Source organism: Lissotriton vulgaris, chromosome 3_1, assembly GCF_964263255.1.
Source record: "Lissotriton vulgaris chromosome 3_1, aLisVul1.2, whole genome shotgun sequence".
Lineage (NCBI taxonomy): Eukaryota > Metazoa > Chordata > Amphibia > Caudata > Salamandridae > Lissotriton > Lissotriton vulgaris.
Genome location: NC_141689.1, coordinates 1,203,954,911 through 1,203,974,855, shown reverse-complemented (window position 1 = coordinate 1,203,974,855; position 19,945 = coordinate 1,203,954,911).

Here is a 19,945-nt window from a genome sequence, read left to right as displayed (position 1 = left end):
CATGTTTTAGCTGCCAGGTATGAGAAGGATCTGCCTCCCATGGTGGTCTTGTTGATGCGAGGTACAGTAGCGAGGGCTTGGTTTGAAGAATGTAGTTGGCGGGAGGGGGTGTAGAAGGACAGTCGTGAGTTGAGGCATTCTGGTCCGATGTCGTAGAGTGATTTGTGTGCGTGGGTTAGCAGTCGGAAAGTGATCCTCCTATTGACGGGTAGCCAGTGGAGGTCTTTCAGGTGACCAGAGATGTGTTCGTTACGCGGGATGTCTAATATGATCCTGGCTGAGGCGTTTTGGATTCGTTGGAGTTTCTTCTGGAGTTTAGCGGTAGTACCTGCGTAGAGGGTGTTTCCGTAGTCCAGTCGGCTCGTGACCAGAGCATGGGTGACTGTTTTTCTGGTTTCGGTGGGGATCCAGCGAAATGTTTTTTTGAGCATGCGAAGAATGTTGAAGCAGGATGAGGAGACGGCGTTGACTTGTCTGTTCATTGAAAGGGAAGAATCCAGGATAACGCCTAGGTTCCTTGCGTGGTCTGTCGGGATGGGTGCTTTTCCAAGGGCTTCTGGCCACCAAGAGTCGTCCCATGCAGAGGGGGATGTACCTAAGATGAGGACTTCTGTTTTATCTGAGTTCAGTTTCAGACGGCTGTGTTTCATCTATTCGGCAACTTCTTTCATTCCTTCGTGTAGGTTAGTTTTGGCGGTGCTGGGGTCATTGGTGAGAGAAAGGATCAGTTGAGTGTCATCCGCGTAAGAGATGATGTTGAGGTTGTGTTGGCGGGCGATGGCCGCGAGGGGGCTCATGTATACGTTGAAGAGGGTGGATCCTTGTGGAACGCCACAGATGACTTTGGTGGCCTCGGACTTGAATGGTGGAAGGCGGACTCTCTGGGTTCTTCCGGTGAGGAACGAGGTGATCCATTCAAGTGCTTTTCCTTGTATTCCGATGTTTCTGAGGCGTTGTAAAAGGGTGCTGTGGCAGACTGTGTCGAAGGCTGCAGAGAGGTCGAGGAGGATGAGGGCGACTGTGTCTCCATTGTCCAGTAGAGTTCGAATGTCGTCTGTTGCTGCGATGAGGGCGGTTTCAGTGCTGTGTTTTGTTCGGATGCCAGACTGTGAGGAGTCGAGGGATTTCTTGGCTTCGAGGAAGGCGGCGAGCTGGTTGTTGACAGCTTTCTCGATGACTTTGGCCGGGAAAGGAAGGAGCGAGATGGGGCGGTAATTTTTGAGTTCGGTGGGGTCCGCTGTGGGTTTTTTCAGAAGGGCGGTGAGTTCAGCGTGTTTCCAGCTTTCCGGGAAGGTGGCGGAGTTGAAGGAGCAGTTGATGACGTCTCGGAGGTGCGGTGCTATGGCGGAGTCTGCTTTGTTGAAGATGTGGTGAGGACATGGGTCTGTGGGGGATCCTGAGTGGATGGAGTTCATCAGGCGGATGGTGTCCCCAGTGGAGATTGGGTTCCAGTCGTTAAGGGTGTTCAAGGGGGGAGAATGTTCAGCATATGGTTGGGTGGGTTGGTCTCCGGGTTGGTTGTCGAAGCTGTTGTGGATGTCTGCAATTTTGTTGTGGAAGAATAAAGCCAGGGAGTCGCAGAGGGCTTGAGAGGGGGTGATGTCATTGGAGTTGGCCGAGGGATTGGTAAATTCCTTGACGATGTTGAAAAGTTCCTTGCTGTTGTGGGCGTTGTTGTCTAGTCGATCCTTGAATGCTGTTTTCTTGGCCTTTCGGATTAGTTGGTGGTGTGTGCGGGTGGCGTTTTTGAAGGCGTCCTTGGTGCTAGTGGTTGGGTCTTTTTTCCAGGCCTTTTCAAGGGAGCGGCAGAGTTTCTTGGACTTCTTAAGATCATCGTTGAACCATGAGGCCTTCTTGCTGCCAGGTCTGCGTTGACGTTTTTTCAGTGGTGCTAGGATGTCGGCGGTGTTGGATAACCATAGGGTGAAGTTGGTGGCGGCTTGGTCTGGGTTAGAAGAGTGGGCTGGGGTGTTTAGAAGGAGCGATGAGGAGATCTGGTCGATGGTGATTTTGTTCCAGTTTCTTTGCAGAGTTGGTTGGGGGTGGTTGATGGGTTTCGGCTAGTTGTAGGTGAAGTGAACGAAGCTGTGGTCAGTCCAGAGGAGATCCGTAGTGTGGCTGAAGGAGACATGATTGCTGGAGGTGAAGATAGGGTTGAGTGTGTGACCTACGATGTGGGTGGGGGAAGTGACCAGTTGTTTAAGTCCGAGGTTGGCGAGGTTGTCCAAGAGGGTGGTGGTGTTGCGGTCGTTGTTCTTTTCAAGGTGAAAGTTGAGGTCTCCCAGAAGGATGTAATCTTTGGAGGGGAGCACGTGTGGAGTGATGAAGTCCGTGATGTCTTCACTGAATTTTGCGCGGGGTCCTGGTGGTCTGTAGAGGAGGGTGCCTCTGAGTGTGGTCTTGGGGTCGATGTGGATCTGGAAGTGAAGGTGTTCAGAGTTGGCGAGATTGACGTCAGAGCTGGTTGAGATGTGGATTGATTTCTTATGGACGATAGCGATTCCTCCTCCTGTGTGGCCGGTACGGTCCTTGCGTGTGATCTTATATTCTTCAGGGATGGCAATGGTGATGTCTGGGGTGGAGGAAGCGTTCATCCATGTTTCTGTTAGGAAGGCGACGTCTGGAGAGATGGTGTCTAGTAGATTCCATAGGTCGATGGCGTGCCTGTGGACCGATCGGGTGTTGAGAAGGATGCATTGTAGGCGGTTAGGGTCGGGAATCTGAGGTGTGATCGTAGCGGAGTTAGTGACGGTACCGATGAATTTGCAGGAGTAGCATGAGAAAGGTCCATGGGTGTGTCCAGGAGCGGCTTGGACGCAGTTGGGGGAGCGGCCGGGGTTAAGGGCTAGGAGGGTGGTGGCATCGTAGGTAATGCGGGAGGGCTGGGCAGCGCGAGGGGCAGGGGGTCTGGCGCTGGGCGCGGTCCAGGCACGGACGGGCGTAGACGGGCTTACCTTTGGCGCACCTTCGGCGCGAATTGGGCGCGGTCGCTGCGCGTGAATGCTGCGCGCGGGAACAACTGTCATATATGGATAGTGGAGGGGGAGGGGCGAGGGCGTCTCAGCTGGGAGGCGGGGCGGGCACACGAGGACGACAACAACAATCAAAATGGAGGCGGAGGGGGGGGCACTGCGGAGCGCTAGAGGCAGACGCGCGACCAAAGTGAAAACAGCAGTAATAAATGACTAAAGTGCAAATCAAGCAAAGCGGCAGTCAGGCAGACAGCAGGCAATATCAGTTGGCAATTTCTGAGGCAAAGCAGCGCTACGATACCAAATAACAGCAGGAGGCACTGGGAGCGACCACTCAGCTCGAAGAGAGGAGCGAGTCACGGCGCTCTCAGGTAGGGGAGCGCTATATCTGGTCAGTGGGAGGGCGTGAAGGACTGGGTTCTTTAAGACCCAGCGGTGCCAGGGCACAACACCTGAAACCTTCGTGGGTAACCTGCTCCGGCGTACGAATCACAGAGACACGGGACACTTCCTTCGGCGTCAAAGATTCAAGGTTTATTTACTGCAGGGAACACAGAAGTCACGACAAGTACACCACGTGCAACTTGGGGAGACTGCTTCAAATTGGTTCTGTAGATCGCTCCTTTTATACAGTTTTTACCCATAGGACAACATGGTACACAAAAGTTTACAACTCAGTTCCCACCATCATCCCCCAGAGGGGTCGCTTTGGTCACTTTGAAACATATGAGGTCCGGAACATTAGTGCGGAAACATTTGGCGGTTCCCAACTGTAAAAACCCATCTTCCCAACATTAGTGCATTCCAATCGGTAGTAAAACAGATCGAAGTAGGAACAAAGACAGGTGCAGGGGAAAACGGAGACAGTGGGGAGATCGGAAAGGGTGTAAAAGGGGAGGTATCGGGAAACACGAGAAACAGGCATCAAAGGGACGTGCCTAATGAAATGCACGGCTGAGACAATAAGTCCGTGCGGCAAGATGAGCCTTGAGCGGCGCCATCTGCCTTACAGTAACATCCCCCTCGTCATAAAGACATTTACAAAGGACATGTGTCTTCCGCACATATCTTGGGAGTCCCAGGGTCGCGAAGCGGACAGCGTCCGTTCGCTGGCTACTTGAGGGCAAGAGACAAAATGGATGCCGTATCTAAGATGGAACCCGTGGGTACAGATGAAAAACCCACATAACAAACGAACGGTTTAAGTTAGCACAGCGAAACTGCGCACACTTACTAAACTCGTCATTTGCGGTTCATAGATACCAGACTCGACCATATTCGTGCGAGTCGAAAGCACCACTTACGATTGTCACGGAACCTCAGACGCTCCTTTTGCCCTCATGTAGGCAAGCACTAGTCGGAATCATATTCGATATTCATCAAACCATCGAGAGGTTGCTGTAGCATAGCTCTGTCCAATCGAGTCCCCTTGGTAACAGGTGGTTGTCTTATACACGTTGTAGCACAGAGGCCACATAAGGCAGGACCACACTGCACACAAAGGCAACACGTGAACAGAAACACTACAACGACTCAGATGATTATCAGAATTTTCCAACCCCAAGTCGACATCAGGCCCCAAAACCATCCAAGTAGCGTCCAATCCCCTACATCCACGTGTATGGATTCGGAGATCTTATGCAACCTCGAGATGGCTTGATAGACAGTAGGAGCATTATCTGGAATGAAAATGCAGCAGCTCGAATGGATCACCTTACATACCCCACCTCGATCTGCTAAGATGACATCTAAAACCATACGGTTTTGTAACGTCATAAGTCTCTCCGCCTGAAGTTCAGTGGTGATATTACCAAGAGCACTGGCAGTAATATTAGCTGTTGATTCCACCACTCGAGTCAACTGTCTCAGGTTCCTACTATTAACCATAGGTCCCCAAAACGGGAGGAAACCCTTGAAAAAGTCTCCTGCCTCTTGACCGGCAGTATCCTCTTCGCTAATTACGCCTCTCACAACTCTAGTCTTATGATAATCGGCATCTACGGTAAACGTCGGAGGCAACAGATTTGCAATGAAACATGAGCCCATGAAGTCGGCGGGCAACCATGCATATGCACGATCATAGCAGATAAAGTATGTACCCTTGGCAGCCAGGAACACAGGGGACGAGAACATTGGCAGAATGTAATTTTCAGTGCAAGCACTTGCTCCAAGTCGGGCTTGCGATCGTCGGCCACGACCCATGAGACAAAAATTACCAGTGTGGGGTACGACCCATATCGGAGGCGAGCTTTTAAGCTGCTTTTCGCTAGTGAACGCACTATATTCACCTCTACTTAAGACTCTATAGGCTTGTACCTCTTCTTCGGGAATGAGCGAGGGATCATAGATATCACTATCTAAATCCTCTATTGCTATCGACAAAGGTTTTTGATACGAGGTAGGACCAGAGTAGGGGGAACGTGGTTCTCGAATGGGGTGGAAACCCAGTGCGCTTCGAAACATTGTTTGAAATGCTCGAGCTGACCCTTGGGAACTATACGGTAACACCAGATATGGAATTCCCTTATCCGTAGTATGTGGCATCAACCCACACACCCAACAATTAGTAGTGTTAACCACTAACTGATGCTGATGAAGGAGCTGAATAAAGGAATTGTTGCGGAATTCTACACGTCTAGCCTGCTCGTGTTCCGGTAACATATGAAAGGAATGGGGAGAAACAGTAGAGGTAAGTTTAGGGTCAGGAGTAGGAGTAGGTGTAGCAGGTAAGAAGTAAGACATCGTGTAATACACCCCACCCGCCAATAATGCTGAAACAGTCAAAAACAATACAAACAGTTGGAATATGAAACATTTGGTACGACTGAGTTGCTGCAGCTTGAATCGATGAACCTGAGCTCCCTCCAAATCATTCAGCTTCGAGAATGCCATTCCCTACGACCGTCCGCAACGTTTCTTGACGCACTTCGTTCTGTGTAGCAATAGTCAATCCCTAGGAGTTCCCAGGAACCGACGGCCTTTAACCTAGCCTCAAGACCTACTATCCAGAAGGAAGTACGCGCGCGGCCCTACGGCCTTTAATGCACAATATGTATGTATGCAAAAACAAAGTCTCTCAGCTGTGGAAGCAAAAAGTACAAGGAATGAAGCTCAATATATATACATACACAAGAATATTTACAGTAATACGAAGGTTCAAAACTGATCACGGAAAACGGGATAATGCAGTCGTCAATACAACAAAGCAAAATCTTTTATTTGTCCTTAGTGCGAGATCGCAAAAAGTATCGGGTTTTCCCAGGACGTGTCTGCTCGTCAAACAAAGGATCCGTTGAAGAGACAGCGTCCTGCTGATCAGTTGGGTGTTCTGGTCTTGAGTCCTTTGATGCTAATTGTTCGTCAGTGTTTTTCTGCTGCGCCGAGGATTCTCCAACAGGCTGTGCGTCGCTAAAAGGTACAAACGCCGGCAATGTTTCTGTTTCCGTTGACGCAATGCCTCTCCTTACCCACGGGTCTGCCGGCAAAGGAATAGGGACTCGTTTGGTGTGGGTGGCATGCACCCAATTCTTACGTCCCTCGAGACGAACGGCAGTCCTCGTGGCCAGGAGCACTTGATAGGGTCCGGTGAACCTCGGGTCTGGGTTGTTTTTTCGTGAAAAGTTTCTTGTCACCACCCAGTCTCCGGGCTGGAGCTGGTGGCCTGGACCCTCCGTCTGTGTCGGCAGTGCGTCGTAAACCTGTTGGTGAATTAACCTCAGTTTAGCAGTCAAGTCATGTAGATAATCGATCAACATTGGGTACTCAAGATCAGAAAACATTCCTGGCCTAGGAACCCCCCACACATTAGCAGGACGGCCGAACACTATTTCATAGGGACTAAGCCCTACTCGGGAGTGTACAGTCGCCCTAGTTGACAGTAATGCTAAAGGTAAAGCGTCAGGCCACGAAAGACCAGTCGTAGCTTGAATCTTCGCTATTTTTAGTTTAAGGGTGCCATTGTACCCTTCAACCAAACCAGCTGACTGGGGATGATTGGCGCTGTGGAATTTCTGATTAATTCCAAGGCCCTTACACACACTCTTCATCACACTTCCAACAAACTCACTTCCGTTATCTGACCACACGACCCTAGGCATTCCATACCGAGGAAAATATTCCTTCAGTAGGATTTTCGCAGTAGACAAAGCAGTATTGTCTTTGAGAGGATAGGCCTCGATCCATCGAGAGAATGCGCAAACCACCACTAAAACGTATTTCAGGTTGTTGCATCTCTCCATATGGATGAAGTCCAATTGAATCACCTCAAAGGGATACGAAGGGGGAGCAAAACTGCCAGGGGGAGTTGGGGTTCCTTTGCCAGGATTGTACATCATGCACACCATACAATTCTTCACCAAACGTTCAGCACATTTCGTGATACCATCATTCTTCCATACCGGAGACAACAATTTACAAATACCTTTCACGCTGATATGTGCTAACCCATGCGCCATTGTCACAACGGCCAGCACATACGCATCAGGCAACAACCATCTTTTCTGATCCGACAAATCAATCCAACAACCATTCGCATCCAACTTTCCCGTGCTTTCTTTCCACTTCACCTTTTCAGTCTCGGTGGCCTCGTTCTGAATTTCTTTCACACTTTCGATAGTGTCCTCACACATGCTCGATTCTGTAGGCCACCTAACCGAACTCGTCACATACATTCGAGTGCTAAGGTTCCGGGCAGTCTCCTTAGCGATCTCGTCTGCAAACGCATTACCACGACCAACATCATCCGTCACCTTACGATGCGCACTACATTTAACAATCGCTACTTGCTTAGGCAACGTCAATGCATCCAAAAGATCATTCACGAGCTGGCCATGCTGAATCTTCGTACCATGCGACGTCAAGAAACCTCTCTCTCTCCACAATCGTCCAAAGCTGTGAGCAACTCCAAACGCGTACTGGCTGTCAGTAAACACATTCACACGTTTCCCTTTCGCTAACACACATGCTCTAGTAAGAGCAATCAATTCTGCAGCTTGGGCAGAATTTTGATTCAACCTCGCAGTCTCAACAACAGTATTCAACGTTACAACAGCATAAGCAGTAGTCACATCGCCATTCGGCAATTTAAAACATGACCCATCCACATACAATGTGCCATCCGGATCTTCCAATGGGGTGTTTTTAAGGTCCACTTGACCTTTTGTTTCCTCTTCAGTCCTCAAGTAGCAATCATGTTCTGCTACTTCATCTGACTCTGTGCTAATTGGTAACAAAGTTGCCGGGTTCAGAACATTACAACGTTTTATCTGAATGTGGCTTGCCAACAACGTCAACTCGTACCCAGACAACCTCGCACTCGTCAAGTGCTGAGTTTTCGTTCGATTCAAAAGGGTATCGACTGCATGCGGAACCATCACCGTAAGCATATTATCCATGACCAATCCTGCTGATTGTCGGATGGAGACCGCAGCTGCCGCAGTTGCTCTTAAACAACTCGGCAATGCTCTAGCTACTGGGTCCAAGGTCGAGGAAAAATATGCGCATGGACGCTGCTTACCACCAAAAGGTTGCGTCAAGACACTCAAAGCACAACCTTCCCTCTCGTGAACATATAATGTAAACGGCTTACTGTAGTCAGGAGTACCTAACACAGGAGCCGAACACAATGAATCACGCAGTTCAGAAAAACTTTTCTGACATTCTTCCGTCCATGGTAAAGGAGTTGAAACATCCTTGCACGTAAGAGCCACCAATGGTTACGCTAGCAATGAAAAATTAGGAATCCATTGCCTGCAATACGACGTGATACCTAGAAAGGCACGCACATCTCTTTGGGTTGTTGGCACAGTCATTCGTGCAATCGCTGCAATTCTCTCTGGGGTCAACCTCCTTCCCTCCTTTGACAATAAGTGACCTAGATAGGTTACTTCTTGACAACAATATTGGAGTTTAGTAGGTGACACCTTGTGATTCAACTCACAGAGATGTTGCAGCAAAGACACCGTAGCAATTTTGCAAATGTCCTGAGTATCGGCCGCCACCAATAAGTCGTCGACGTATTGGATTAAGGCCGCACCGACCGGCAATTGAAACGCATCCAGTTGACCCTTCAAGGCTTGACTGTAAATCGATGGACTTTCACAGTAGCCCTGAGGAGCGCGTTTGAACCGGAAGCTACGTCCACCGAGAGAGAAACCGAAAAGGTCCCTGCTCTCTTCGGCAATCGGGATGCTGAAAAACGCATTTTTCAAATCAATCACCGAAAACCACGATGCAGAAGCCGGAATCAGAGTCAGTAGCGCCGTGATGTCAGGCACAACAGGGAATTGAGGTACCACAATTTTATTCACCTCCTGTAAATCGATAACAAAACGATAAACAGGTGGTTTTGAAGGATCAGTACGTTTAAGAATAGGCAGCACAGGGCTGTTGCACACGTTACCCCGAGTCTCTTCAATAACATCTTTCTCAATCAGATCATAGATGATCGCTAACAATGCTCGTTCACCATCAAGGGAGATACGATACTGGGGAATACGTGGCAAACGCACATTAGATTTCAACTGAACAACATAGGGCGAGATATCAAGTAGGCCCACGTCATTCGGACCCGTTGCCCACAAAGACGCAGGAAGAGAACTCAATTCCGGTGGGAGCTTGTCGAGAGACAAGTACATGGGAGAGACAACCCTTTCTCCTAACGTAAGCTTTACACCTGCAGGAGAACAATACAAAGTTGCGTACAAACGTTTAAGCAAATCCAGGCCCAAAAGATTTTCACCACAACCTGTGGTTAGAATCAATGGAGCTTCTAGCTCACGTGGCCCAATTTTAAGGGGCAAAGGGCGTGAAACTGGATTGCTAACGGGGGCGCCAGAGAATCCTACGGAAACATTTGTTAAGCCAGACAAAGGTGCGCCAGGGAGTTTCGAATGCTGAATAGAACTTTTCGCTGCACCAGTGTCCAACAGAAAAGGCTCAACGACGCCCGATGTAGCAACTGCGACGTAAGGCCCTCTCTGATCAACCGGAACTGATACCACTCCCTCTCCTTGTCTTTGGCTGTCCTAGTAATTACTGTCGTCAGTCCCCTGATCGACGTAATAATCGTCTACATTGTACTGCGCAGATCGTCCTTGCGACGATCCACGTTGATCAAAACAATTATTATTATTAGATGAGTTATCTGAACGATCGTTACCCACGGGTCTGCCGGCAAAGGAATAGGGACTCGTTTGGTGTGGGTGGCATGCACCCAATTCTTACGTCCCTCGAGACGAACGGCAGTCCTCGTGGCCAGGAGCACTTGATAGGGTCCGGTGAACCTCGGGTCTGGGTTGTTTTTTCGTGAAAAGTTTCTTGTCACCACCCAGTCTCCGGGCTGGAGCTGGTGGCCTGGACCCTCCGTCTGTGTCGGCAGTGCGTCGTAAACCTGTTGGTGAATTAACCTCAGTTTAGCAGTCAAGTCATGTAGATAATCGATCAACATTGGGTACTCAAGATCAGAAAACATTCCTGGCCTAGGAACCCCCCACACATTAGCAGGACGGCCGAACACTATTTCATAGGGACTAAGCCCTACTCGGGAGTGTACAGTCGCCCTAGTTGACAGTAATGCTAAAGGTAAAGCGTCAGGCCACGAAAGACCAGTCGTAGCTTGAATCTTCGCTATTTTTAGTTTAAGGGTGCCATTGTACCCTTCAACCAAACCAGCTGACTGGGGATGATTGGCGCTGTGGAATTTCTGATTAATTCCAAGGCCCTTACACACACTCTTCATCACACTTCCAACAAACTCACTTCCGTTATCTGACCACACGACCCTAGGCATTCCATACCGAGGAAAATATTCCTTCAGTAGGATTTTCGCAGTAGACAAAGCAGTATTGTCTTTGAGAGGATAGGCCTCGATCCATCGAGAGAATGCGCAAACCACCACTAAAACGTATTTCAGGTTGTTGCATCTCTCCATATGGATGAAGTCCAATTGAATCACCTCAAAGGGATACGAAGGGGGAGCAAAACTGCCAGGGGGAGTTGGGGTTCCTTTGCCAGGATTGTACATCATGCACACCATACAATTCTTCACCAAACGTTCAGCACATTTCGTGATACCATCATTCTTCCATACCGGAGACAACAATTTACAAATACCTTTCACGCTGATATGTGCTAACCCATGCGCCATTGTCACAACGGCCAGCACATACGCATCAGGCAACAACCATCTTTTCTGATCTGACAAATCAATCCAACAACCATTCGCATCCAACTTTCCCGTGCTTTCTTTCCACTTCGCCTTTTCAGTCTCGGTGGCCTCGTTCTGAATTTCTTTCACACTTTCGATAGTGTCCTCACACATGCTCGATTCTGTAGGCCACCTAACCGAACTCGTCACATACATTCGAGTGCTAAGGTTCCGGGCAGTCTCCTTAGCGATCTCGTCTGCAAACGCATTACCACGACCAACATCATCCGTCACCTTACGATGCGCACTACATTTAACAATCGCTACTTGCTTAGGCAACGTCAATGCATCCAAAAGATCATTCACGAGCTGGCCATGCTGAATCTTCGTACCATGCGACGTCAAGAAACCTCTCTCTCTCCACAATCGTCCAAAGCTGTGAGCAACTCCAAACGCGTACTGGCTGTCAGTAAACACATTCACACGTTTCCCTTTCGCTAACACACATGCTCTAGTAAGAGCAATCAATTCTGCAGCTTGGGCAGAATTTTGATTCAACCTCGCAGTCTCAACAACAGTATTCAACGTTACAACAGCATAAGCAGTAGTCACATCGCCATTCGGCAATTTAAAACATGACCCATCCACATACAATGTGCCATCCGGATCTTCCAATGGGGTGTTTTTAAGGTCCACTTGACCTTTTGTTTCCTCTTCAGTCCTCAAGTAGCAATCATGTTCTGCTACTTCATCTGACTCTGTGCTAATTGGTAACAAAGTTGCCGGGTTCAGAACATTACAACGTTTTATCTGAATGTGGCTTGCCAACAACGTCAACTCGTACCCAGACAACCTCGCACTCGTCAAGTGCTGAGTTTTCGTTCGATTCAAAAGGGTATCGACTGCATGCGGAACCATCACCGTAAGCATATTATCCATGACCAATCCTGCTGATTGTCGGATGGAGACCGCAGCTGCCGCAGTTGCTCTTAAACAACTCGGCAATGCTCTAGCTACTGGGTCCAAGGTCGAGGAAAAATATGCGCATGGACGCTGCTTACCACCAAAAGGTTGCGTCAAGACACTCAAAGCACAACCTTCCCTCTCGTGAACATATAATGTAAACGGCTTACTGTAGTCAGGAGTACCTAACACAGGAGCCGAACACAATGAATCACGCAGTTCAGAAAAACTTTTCTGACATTCTTCCGTCCATGGTAAAGGAGTTGAAACATCCTTGCACGTAAGAGCCACCAATGGTTACGCTAGCAATGAAAAATTAGGAATCCATTGCCTGCAATACGACGTGATACCTAGAAAGGCACGCACATCTCTTTGGGTTGTTGGCACAGTCATTCGTGCAATCGCTGCAATTCTCTCTGGGGTCAACCTCCTTCCCTCCTTTGACAATAAGTGACCTAGATAGGTTACTTCTTGACAACAATATTGGAGTTTAGTAGGTGACACCTTGTGATTCAACTCACAGAGATGTTGCAGCAAAGACACCGTAGCAATTTTGCAAATGTCCTGAGTATCGGCCGCCACCAATAAGTCGTCGACGTATTGGATTAAGGCCGCACCGACCGGCAATTGAAACGCATCCAGTTGACCCTTCAAGGCTTGACTGTAAATCGATGGACTTTCACAGTAGCCCTGAGGAGCGCGTTTGAACCGGAAGCTACGTCCACCGAGAGAGAAACCGAAAAGGTCCCTGCTCTCTTCGGCAATCGGGATGCTGAAAAACGCATTTTTCAAATCAATCACCGAAAACCACGATGCAGAAGCCGGAATCAGAGTCAGTAGCGCCGTGATGTCAGGCACAACAGGGAATTGAGGTACCACAATTTTATTCACCTCCCGTAAATCGATAACAAAACGATAAACAGGTGGTTTTGAAGGATCAGTACGTTTAAGAATAGGCAGCACAGGGCTGTTGCACACGTTACCCCGAGTCTCTTCAATAACATCTTTCTCAATCAGATCATAGATGATCGCTAACAATGCTCGTTCACCATCAAGGGAGATACGATACTGGGGAATACGTGGCAAACGCACATTAGATTTCAACTGAACAACATAGGGCGAGATATCAAGTAGGCCCACGTCATTCGGACCCGTTGCCCACAAAGACGCAGGAAGAGAACTCAATTCCGGTGGGAGCTTGTCGAGAGACAAGTACATGGGAGAGACAACCCTTTCTCCTAACGTAAGCTTTACACCTGCAGGAGAACAATACAAAGTTGCGTACAAACGTTTAAGCAAATCCAGGCCCAAAAGATTTTCACCACAACCTGTGGTTAGAATCAATGGAGCTTCTAGCTCACGTGGCCCAATTTTAAGGGGCAAAGGGCGTGAAACTGGATTGCTAACGGGGGCGCCAGAGAATCCTACGGAAACATTTGTTAAGCCAGACAAAGGTGCGCCAGGGAGTTTCGAATGCTGAATAGAACTTTTCGCTGCACCAGTGTCCAACAGAAAAGGCTCAACGACGCCCGATGTAGCAACTGCGACGTAAGGCCCTCTCTGATCAACCGGAACTGATACCACTCCCTCTCCTTGTCTTTGGCTGTCCTAGTAATTACTGTCGTCAGTCCCCTGATCGACGTAATAATCGTCTACATTGTACTGCGCAGATCGTCCTTGCGACGATCCACGTTGATCAAAACAATTATTATTATTAGATGAGTTATCTGAACGATCGTTCTGAGTACCACGACCTCTACCACGTGATGCCTGCTGCGAACCACCACGACCTCCTCTAGAGGAGTTACCACTATTACGTTCATTCAAAACAGGGCAATTGAATTTAATATGTCCCTCCTGTCTACAATAAGCACATTGATTGTACCCCAACGATGATCTTTGGGAGGAGGAATCATTACGCGGCTGCGATCGATTCGATTGCGGCTGCGATCTATTCTGCTGGGGTGCATTCTGATTTGAACGCGGGAGATATGCTTGTTGAAGCAACACTTTAGTTTTTAGCTCTTTCGTCTTTTTATCAGCACGGTCGTTCTCTTCTTTCTCTCTATTCTCATAATATTGTGCCGTAGCCAATATCTGAGCAGAGGTAGAAACGGCCCATGCACTTTCCGAATTCTTTAATTTATTGCTCAAATCGGGCAGTAAGTTCGAAACAAATTTATCCACAAACAATCGCTGACCACCCTCGGTACCCATATCCTGTCCGCTATGGTCAATGAATGCTTCCTCGAACCTCGTAAAGAAGTCGGAAACACTCTCATCTTTCTTTTGCTTGCAAGCTGTCAATTTATCCCAATTTACCCTCATAGCTGGCATAAGCGTTTTCATTAATGTAATTATTCTTTGGGGAAGAGCAGCAATCAACTGTTCAGGCTTAGCACCACCAACTTGCAACCCATCTGCCGCTACGATGGCCGTCCAATCACCACCTAGCTCGGTCGCGTGATTTTCCTGACGAATCTTAGCCCATACCGGTTGCGGTACAACATTGCCAAACAACATATCGATATCGGCAAGATTCATTACCGTAGCATCTACGAGCTGCGATAATTCTTTGTAATACCCTGCAGGATTTTTGCGAGGGTCAGGCAAAGATTGCTTCACCTGTAACACTTCCGATCTTTTCCATGGGAGATGTATCCATACTCTCTGGAAATGTGGGGGAATAACAGGATTAGCTGTAGCATCACCTGGCATCCACACTGGTGGAACTTCACGCATGGGAAACTGACCAGACTCATCTGGCAGTCTTTCAATATCCTCAATAAACAATGCATGAGGGATCGGAGCGGGGCGAAGAGATAGCAACCGCTCAATAGCACGTCGAACGTTAGTATCTACTATCAGTCCATTTGCGAACTGAAGCTGAAGCTCAGACAGGGCGGTCAGCACCTCGTCAGGCGCATCGGCCACTATCTGATCATGAAGGAACTTGCACATTTCATTAAACACATATCTCTGGGTTGGTATATTAAACTGGCAGAACGTTTCAAGGACAACACGAGGTGGATTTCTAAGAGGGTTTACCATCCAACCCATCGCCATATTATATAGCGCAACACGTTCTCTGTTTCCAGGAAGCTGACTACGTCTCTGAGGACCATCAGAACCAGCGGACCCATGAACAGGTCCAAGCGAATGAAAGAAGCTTGCCGCAAGAGGAGAATTTCGAGAATGAGTAGAAGGAGAAGCATACGATACAGGACTAACAAGAGAAGGAGTAGAAACAGTAGCAACAGCAGGAGTTAACAAAACAGGAGCAGCAGCGGGAGCAGGAGTATGTGGAAGTGGAGGAGCAGTAGGGATAGAAACAGGCAAAGGAGCAGGAACAGTCGGAAAAGCGGGTGCAGGCTGAGGAACAGGCTGAGGAACAGGCTGAGGAAGAATAGGCGGAAGAATAGGTACGGCAGGAACCACAGGAGCTGCAACTGCGGTACCCTGTACGTACGGAGGTGGCGACTTCATGAGATAAGACATTAAAGGATCCTCAACTGGCTCTTCCTTCTTTTCCGACTCCGTAGGCAAAGCGGGATAACATTTATCTACGGTCATACGCTGTAGTCTGTCAAAAACTTCCTTATCCTTAACCTCCTTATCATGCTGAAATTGCTCTGCTTTCTTTACTATAGTAGCAACATTATCTCGATAATTACGTTTATTTTGTCTGATTTCTTTCTGTCGGCCTTCTTTGCGCCACAACCGGAAGGCATCAAACATGGCCGGCCTTGATTTTCGTTCAAACAATTTAATCTCTAGATTATCTAAGATCGGGGCCTCGAAGCTACCATGAGGTGGCCAACGAAGGTCGCCGTCCTTCTTTGTATATTTAATCCAATAATCATTAAAGGTAATCAGACCTAGCCCATGCTTACTGTACAGGTCATAAGTGGGAGTTCCAACCGGAGGTATCGGACACGAGTCCTCCAGTCGGGAATCCATACCACAAGGTCTGAAACAACTAAACAAAGTACTACGACCAGGCATCTTGCACACTAGCCGAGTTTCACAAACTTCAAGGGTTACGGGATTTACCAAGTCCCAGCAAAGAACAAAACCCTCGGTCTTTGGCGGCTGCAGTCGTCAAACAACACAACAAAGTACGCTAGCAAAGTGTCACCGACAAAAACACTCACACAGCGTTAACAACAAAAACACTCGCTAAAGTGTCAACAACCAAGAACTCTGGGAGCGATTGTCACGGAACCTCAGGCGTCTCAGCTGGGAGGCGGGGCGGGCACACGAGGACGACAACAACAATCAAAATGGAGGCGGAGGGGGGAGCACAGCGGAGCGCTAGAGGCAGACGCGCGACCAAAGTGAAAACAGCAGTAATAAATGACTAAAGTGCAAATCAAGCAAAGCGGCAGTCAGGCAGTCAGCAGGCAATATCAGTTGGCAATTTCTGAGGCAAAGCAGCGCTACGATACCAAATAACAGCAGGAGGCACTGGGAGCGACCACTCAGCTCGAAGAGAGGAGCGAGATGCACCCAGAGGAGCGTCTCCTCGATAGCGTCGACTCCAGGAGTGCGCGGTCGACCGACTCAGAAAGCATGTCCGGACGATCACTTAAATCAACAGAGCCCTGGTACCGACAACGGTCACACACTCAAAAGACACTTCAAAAGATGCACCCAGAGGAGCGTACACTCGACAGCATCGACTCCAGGAGTGCGTCGTCGACCGACTCAGAAAGCATGTCCGGACGATCACTTAAATCAACAGAGCCCTGGTACCAACAACGGTCACGGCGTCCACCACTTGAAAATACAGTGGAAGCAAAGGCCGCCTTCCCTGTCCAAAGCAACACACCTCAGGCCAGCAACCTGCAATGTCTGAACTCCCCACAAGACAACATGCCATGTCACCCCCAGGAACACCATGACGTGAAGAACACACCGTCACCATTGAAGGGGTCAGCAAGGCTTACGCAAAAATGACACAGAAGAAGCACAGATGCAGGTGACTGTACCCGCTGGGCGGAAAAGGACCACCCAGTCACCATGCCGAGAGGGGCCAACACGTGGAGGAAGCGAGGCCATCATCATCAGTCAGAAGAAAAACGTGCATCTGTGTTGTCTGAGATGCCTGTTCATGGACAGGAGGACAGTGTTGTCCTTGACCGAATAAAACAACGAGACATAGAAGTGCATGCAGGCGCTCGGAAGAAAACTAAAACAATGGACACACGTGCAGGCGATCAATTGCCGCTCAAACAAGAACTACAAAAGAATACGAACAGCCGACCTCTAGCGGAGCCATCGACAGCCGCATCACAGGAAGCGATACTCCCGTCAAGGCAATGAAGTGTCTCCAACAGACTGCACCCTGCTGACACCTGAGAAACAGACCGAGTTTGAGCTTGTGATGGAGGTGTGTCTCATGACTCAAGCAGGCGGGTTGCCGCCCCGTGCAGCTGATCAAGATATCCTAGAAATTTCGGGAATCAATTTTGTTTGTTAAAAAGGGGGGAGATGTCATGTCGTGAGGCAGTCTAGTAGTTGGGGGGCGGAGCCGGGAACCGGAAACAGGAATGGGAGGGACAGGAGATCGAGGGGCAGTTAGGAACAGAGCAGGAATGAATAAAGATGTATGGAACCATACTCTCCGGCTCCTGTAATGATTTAGGGGAAGGCACGACACACGGGTGAAAGGAAATCCAGTGATGTCACTTACAGTGCAGATGACTGGTGTGAAATCCAGTGATGTCACTTACCCTGCAGATGGATGATGGAGATGACTCATTTTACTTAGCTTCTTCTTTTAAGGCTAGCCTTGGTTGGAAACTTCCTGTTTGGATGGATGATAGGAACTCCAGTGATGTCACTAACCCTGGGCAGAGTTTGCAGTGTTGCACTACGCGGAACTCCGCAAAGTGGCAAAAAAAATCTGTCGCACTACCCGGGGCTCCGCAAGCGGCAGAGTTCCATAGAAAAAGGCTGTTCACATTGATTGCACAGTGCCAGATGCTTGTCCGCACTGTGCAATCATTGCAAACAGCACCTTGCACAGCGCAAGCAGTCCCTTCTTTCCTTTTCTGCCACTTGAGTAGATTTTTACTCGAGCAGCAGCTTTCTCAACTCAAACGGGCAATTTCCCACTAGAGCAATGAGAAACCTGATCCCCGTATTAAGAAATCTCGCTGTGAGGTTTATTTTCCACGCGCGCGCTCGCTAACTTGATGTTGACGATCGTGAACGAGGAAAAATCTCACCGGGAGGTGGACTTTCCTTGCTCGCGCTCGCCATCTTGAGCGAGGAAAAAAACTCTACAGCGCGAAGCACAGTTTTTTAAAACTCCGCGAGCTCTGCATAACGCAGAGTGTGGAAAACTCTGCATACTCTGCAAACAGAGCAGAGTTCCTCGCCCATGCTTAGATGTCACTTCCTGTGCAGATGGATTATGGGAAATCCAGTTATGTCACTTTCTGTGCAGATGGAGGATGGTAATGACTCCTCTTGCTTAGATTTTTCTTTCACAGGCAGTTTTGGCTGTAAGCCAGTGATGTCACTTCCTATGCAGATAGATGAAAGGATTCTGGTTGTTGCTTGAGTAGGGTTTCACACCGTCAACTAATAACCCAATTTCTTACACCCACCATAATAAAATCAGCCTTGTTACTGATCCAATAAGGGTTGTCCAAACTGAATTGCCAATCGAGTTCCCTTCCAGATGGGAAAACAAGCAACCTCTTGAGTCCTCTGGCACACTGAGCATGGAACTGACATATGGGCCTACCTAGACATCAAAGCAGGTACCTAGACTGAACCCCACACTTACCTGGACCAGTGCTCTGACCAGTCAAGGCCCATTCGGACCCAGCTCCATTTCCTCGAGGCTCCGCCCACTCTCCTTCAGCTTTCTCTGTTCTTCTGCTCTCTGGTTTCACCAGTGTTTTCTCCTTGTTCCCCTGCTCTCTGTTTTCACCCCATGGCCTGTCACCTTGGTGCCTTACACTTTTGTGCTCATTCATGCTCCATTGTGCTCTTTTGAGATCTTTTGTGCTATTCTTTGCTCTTGTGTGTTACTTAGTGCTATTCTTTGCTCTTTTAAGTTAGGTTGTGCTATTCTCTGCTCTTTTCTGCTTTCTTGTGCTATACTTTGCTCTATTGTGCTTCTTTGTGCTATTCTTTGCTCTTTGTGGTCTTTTGAGTTATTCATTGCTATTCTCTGCTCTGTTCTGCCATTTTCTGCTCTCTTGGGCTTTTTGTGTTTTTCTCACTTTTGGGCCCTCTGTCCCCATAACCCCGTTGCCCTCTCCAGGAATCCTTCCCACTTCTAACTTCACCCACTCCTTCTTGTCTCTTCTTCCTGTGCACCACCAGAACCGCCCACACTTCTCCCCCTTCCTAGGACCTACTTAATAGAGGCTGTTCTGCAGTAACGTGCAGTGGGCATGCCGCTGGTGCACAAATGCCAGAAACCCATCCTAGGAAGCTTGTTTCCGGTCCAGGGAAGGCATGGCTTGGCAGTTCGGGCTGGACTGTTCCCATGAGGCACAGGGTCAGACTGATTCGCATATGGCCATGTCTGAACTGGGGTGGCAGAGTGGGCTAAAGAACAGTGATGGATTAAACCCAGATCTGTTGACTGGGTGTGAGTGTTTGATTGGTTCAGACGCTCCGTCCATCACCACCCCCTTTTGTACCACTGATGCACCAATGGCACACCAAATGCAGGGCCATCTGCACCATCCATGCCAGGACATCAGCCAGCACCAGGAACCCTGCTCCAATTAGCCCCTAGGGGTACTCCGCAACTTGCCTTCGATCGCTGAACCAGTGACGCCCCTCATTGGTAGGAGCTTTCACCTGCACTCATTGCTGGTTCTTCTGCAGCTATCCA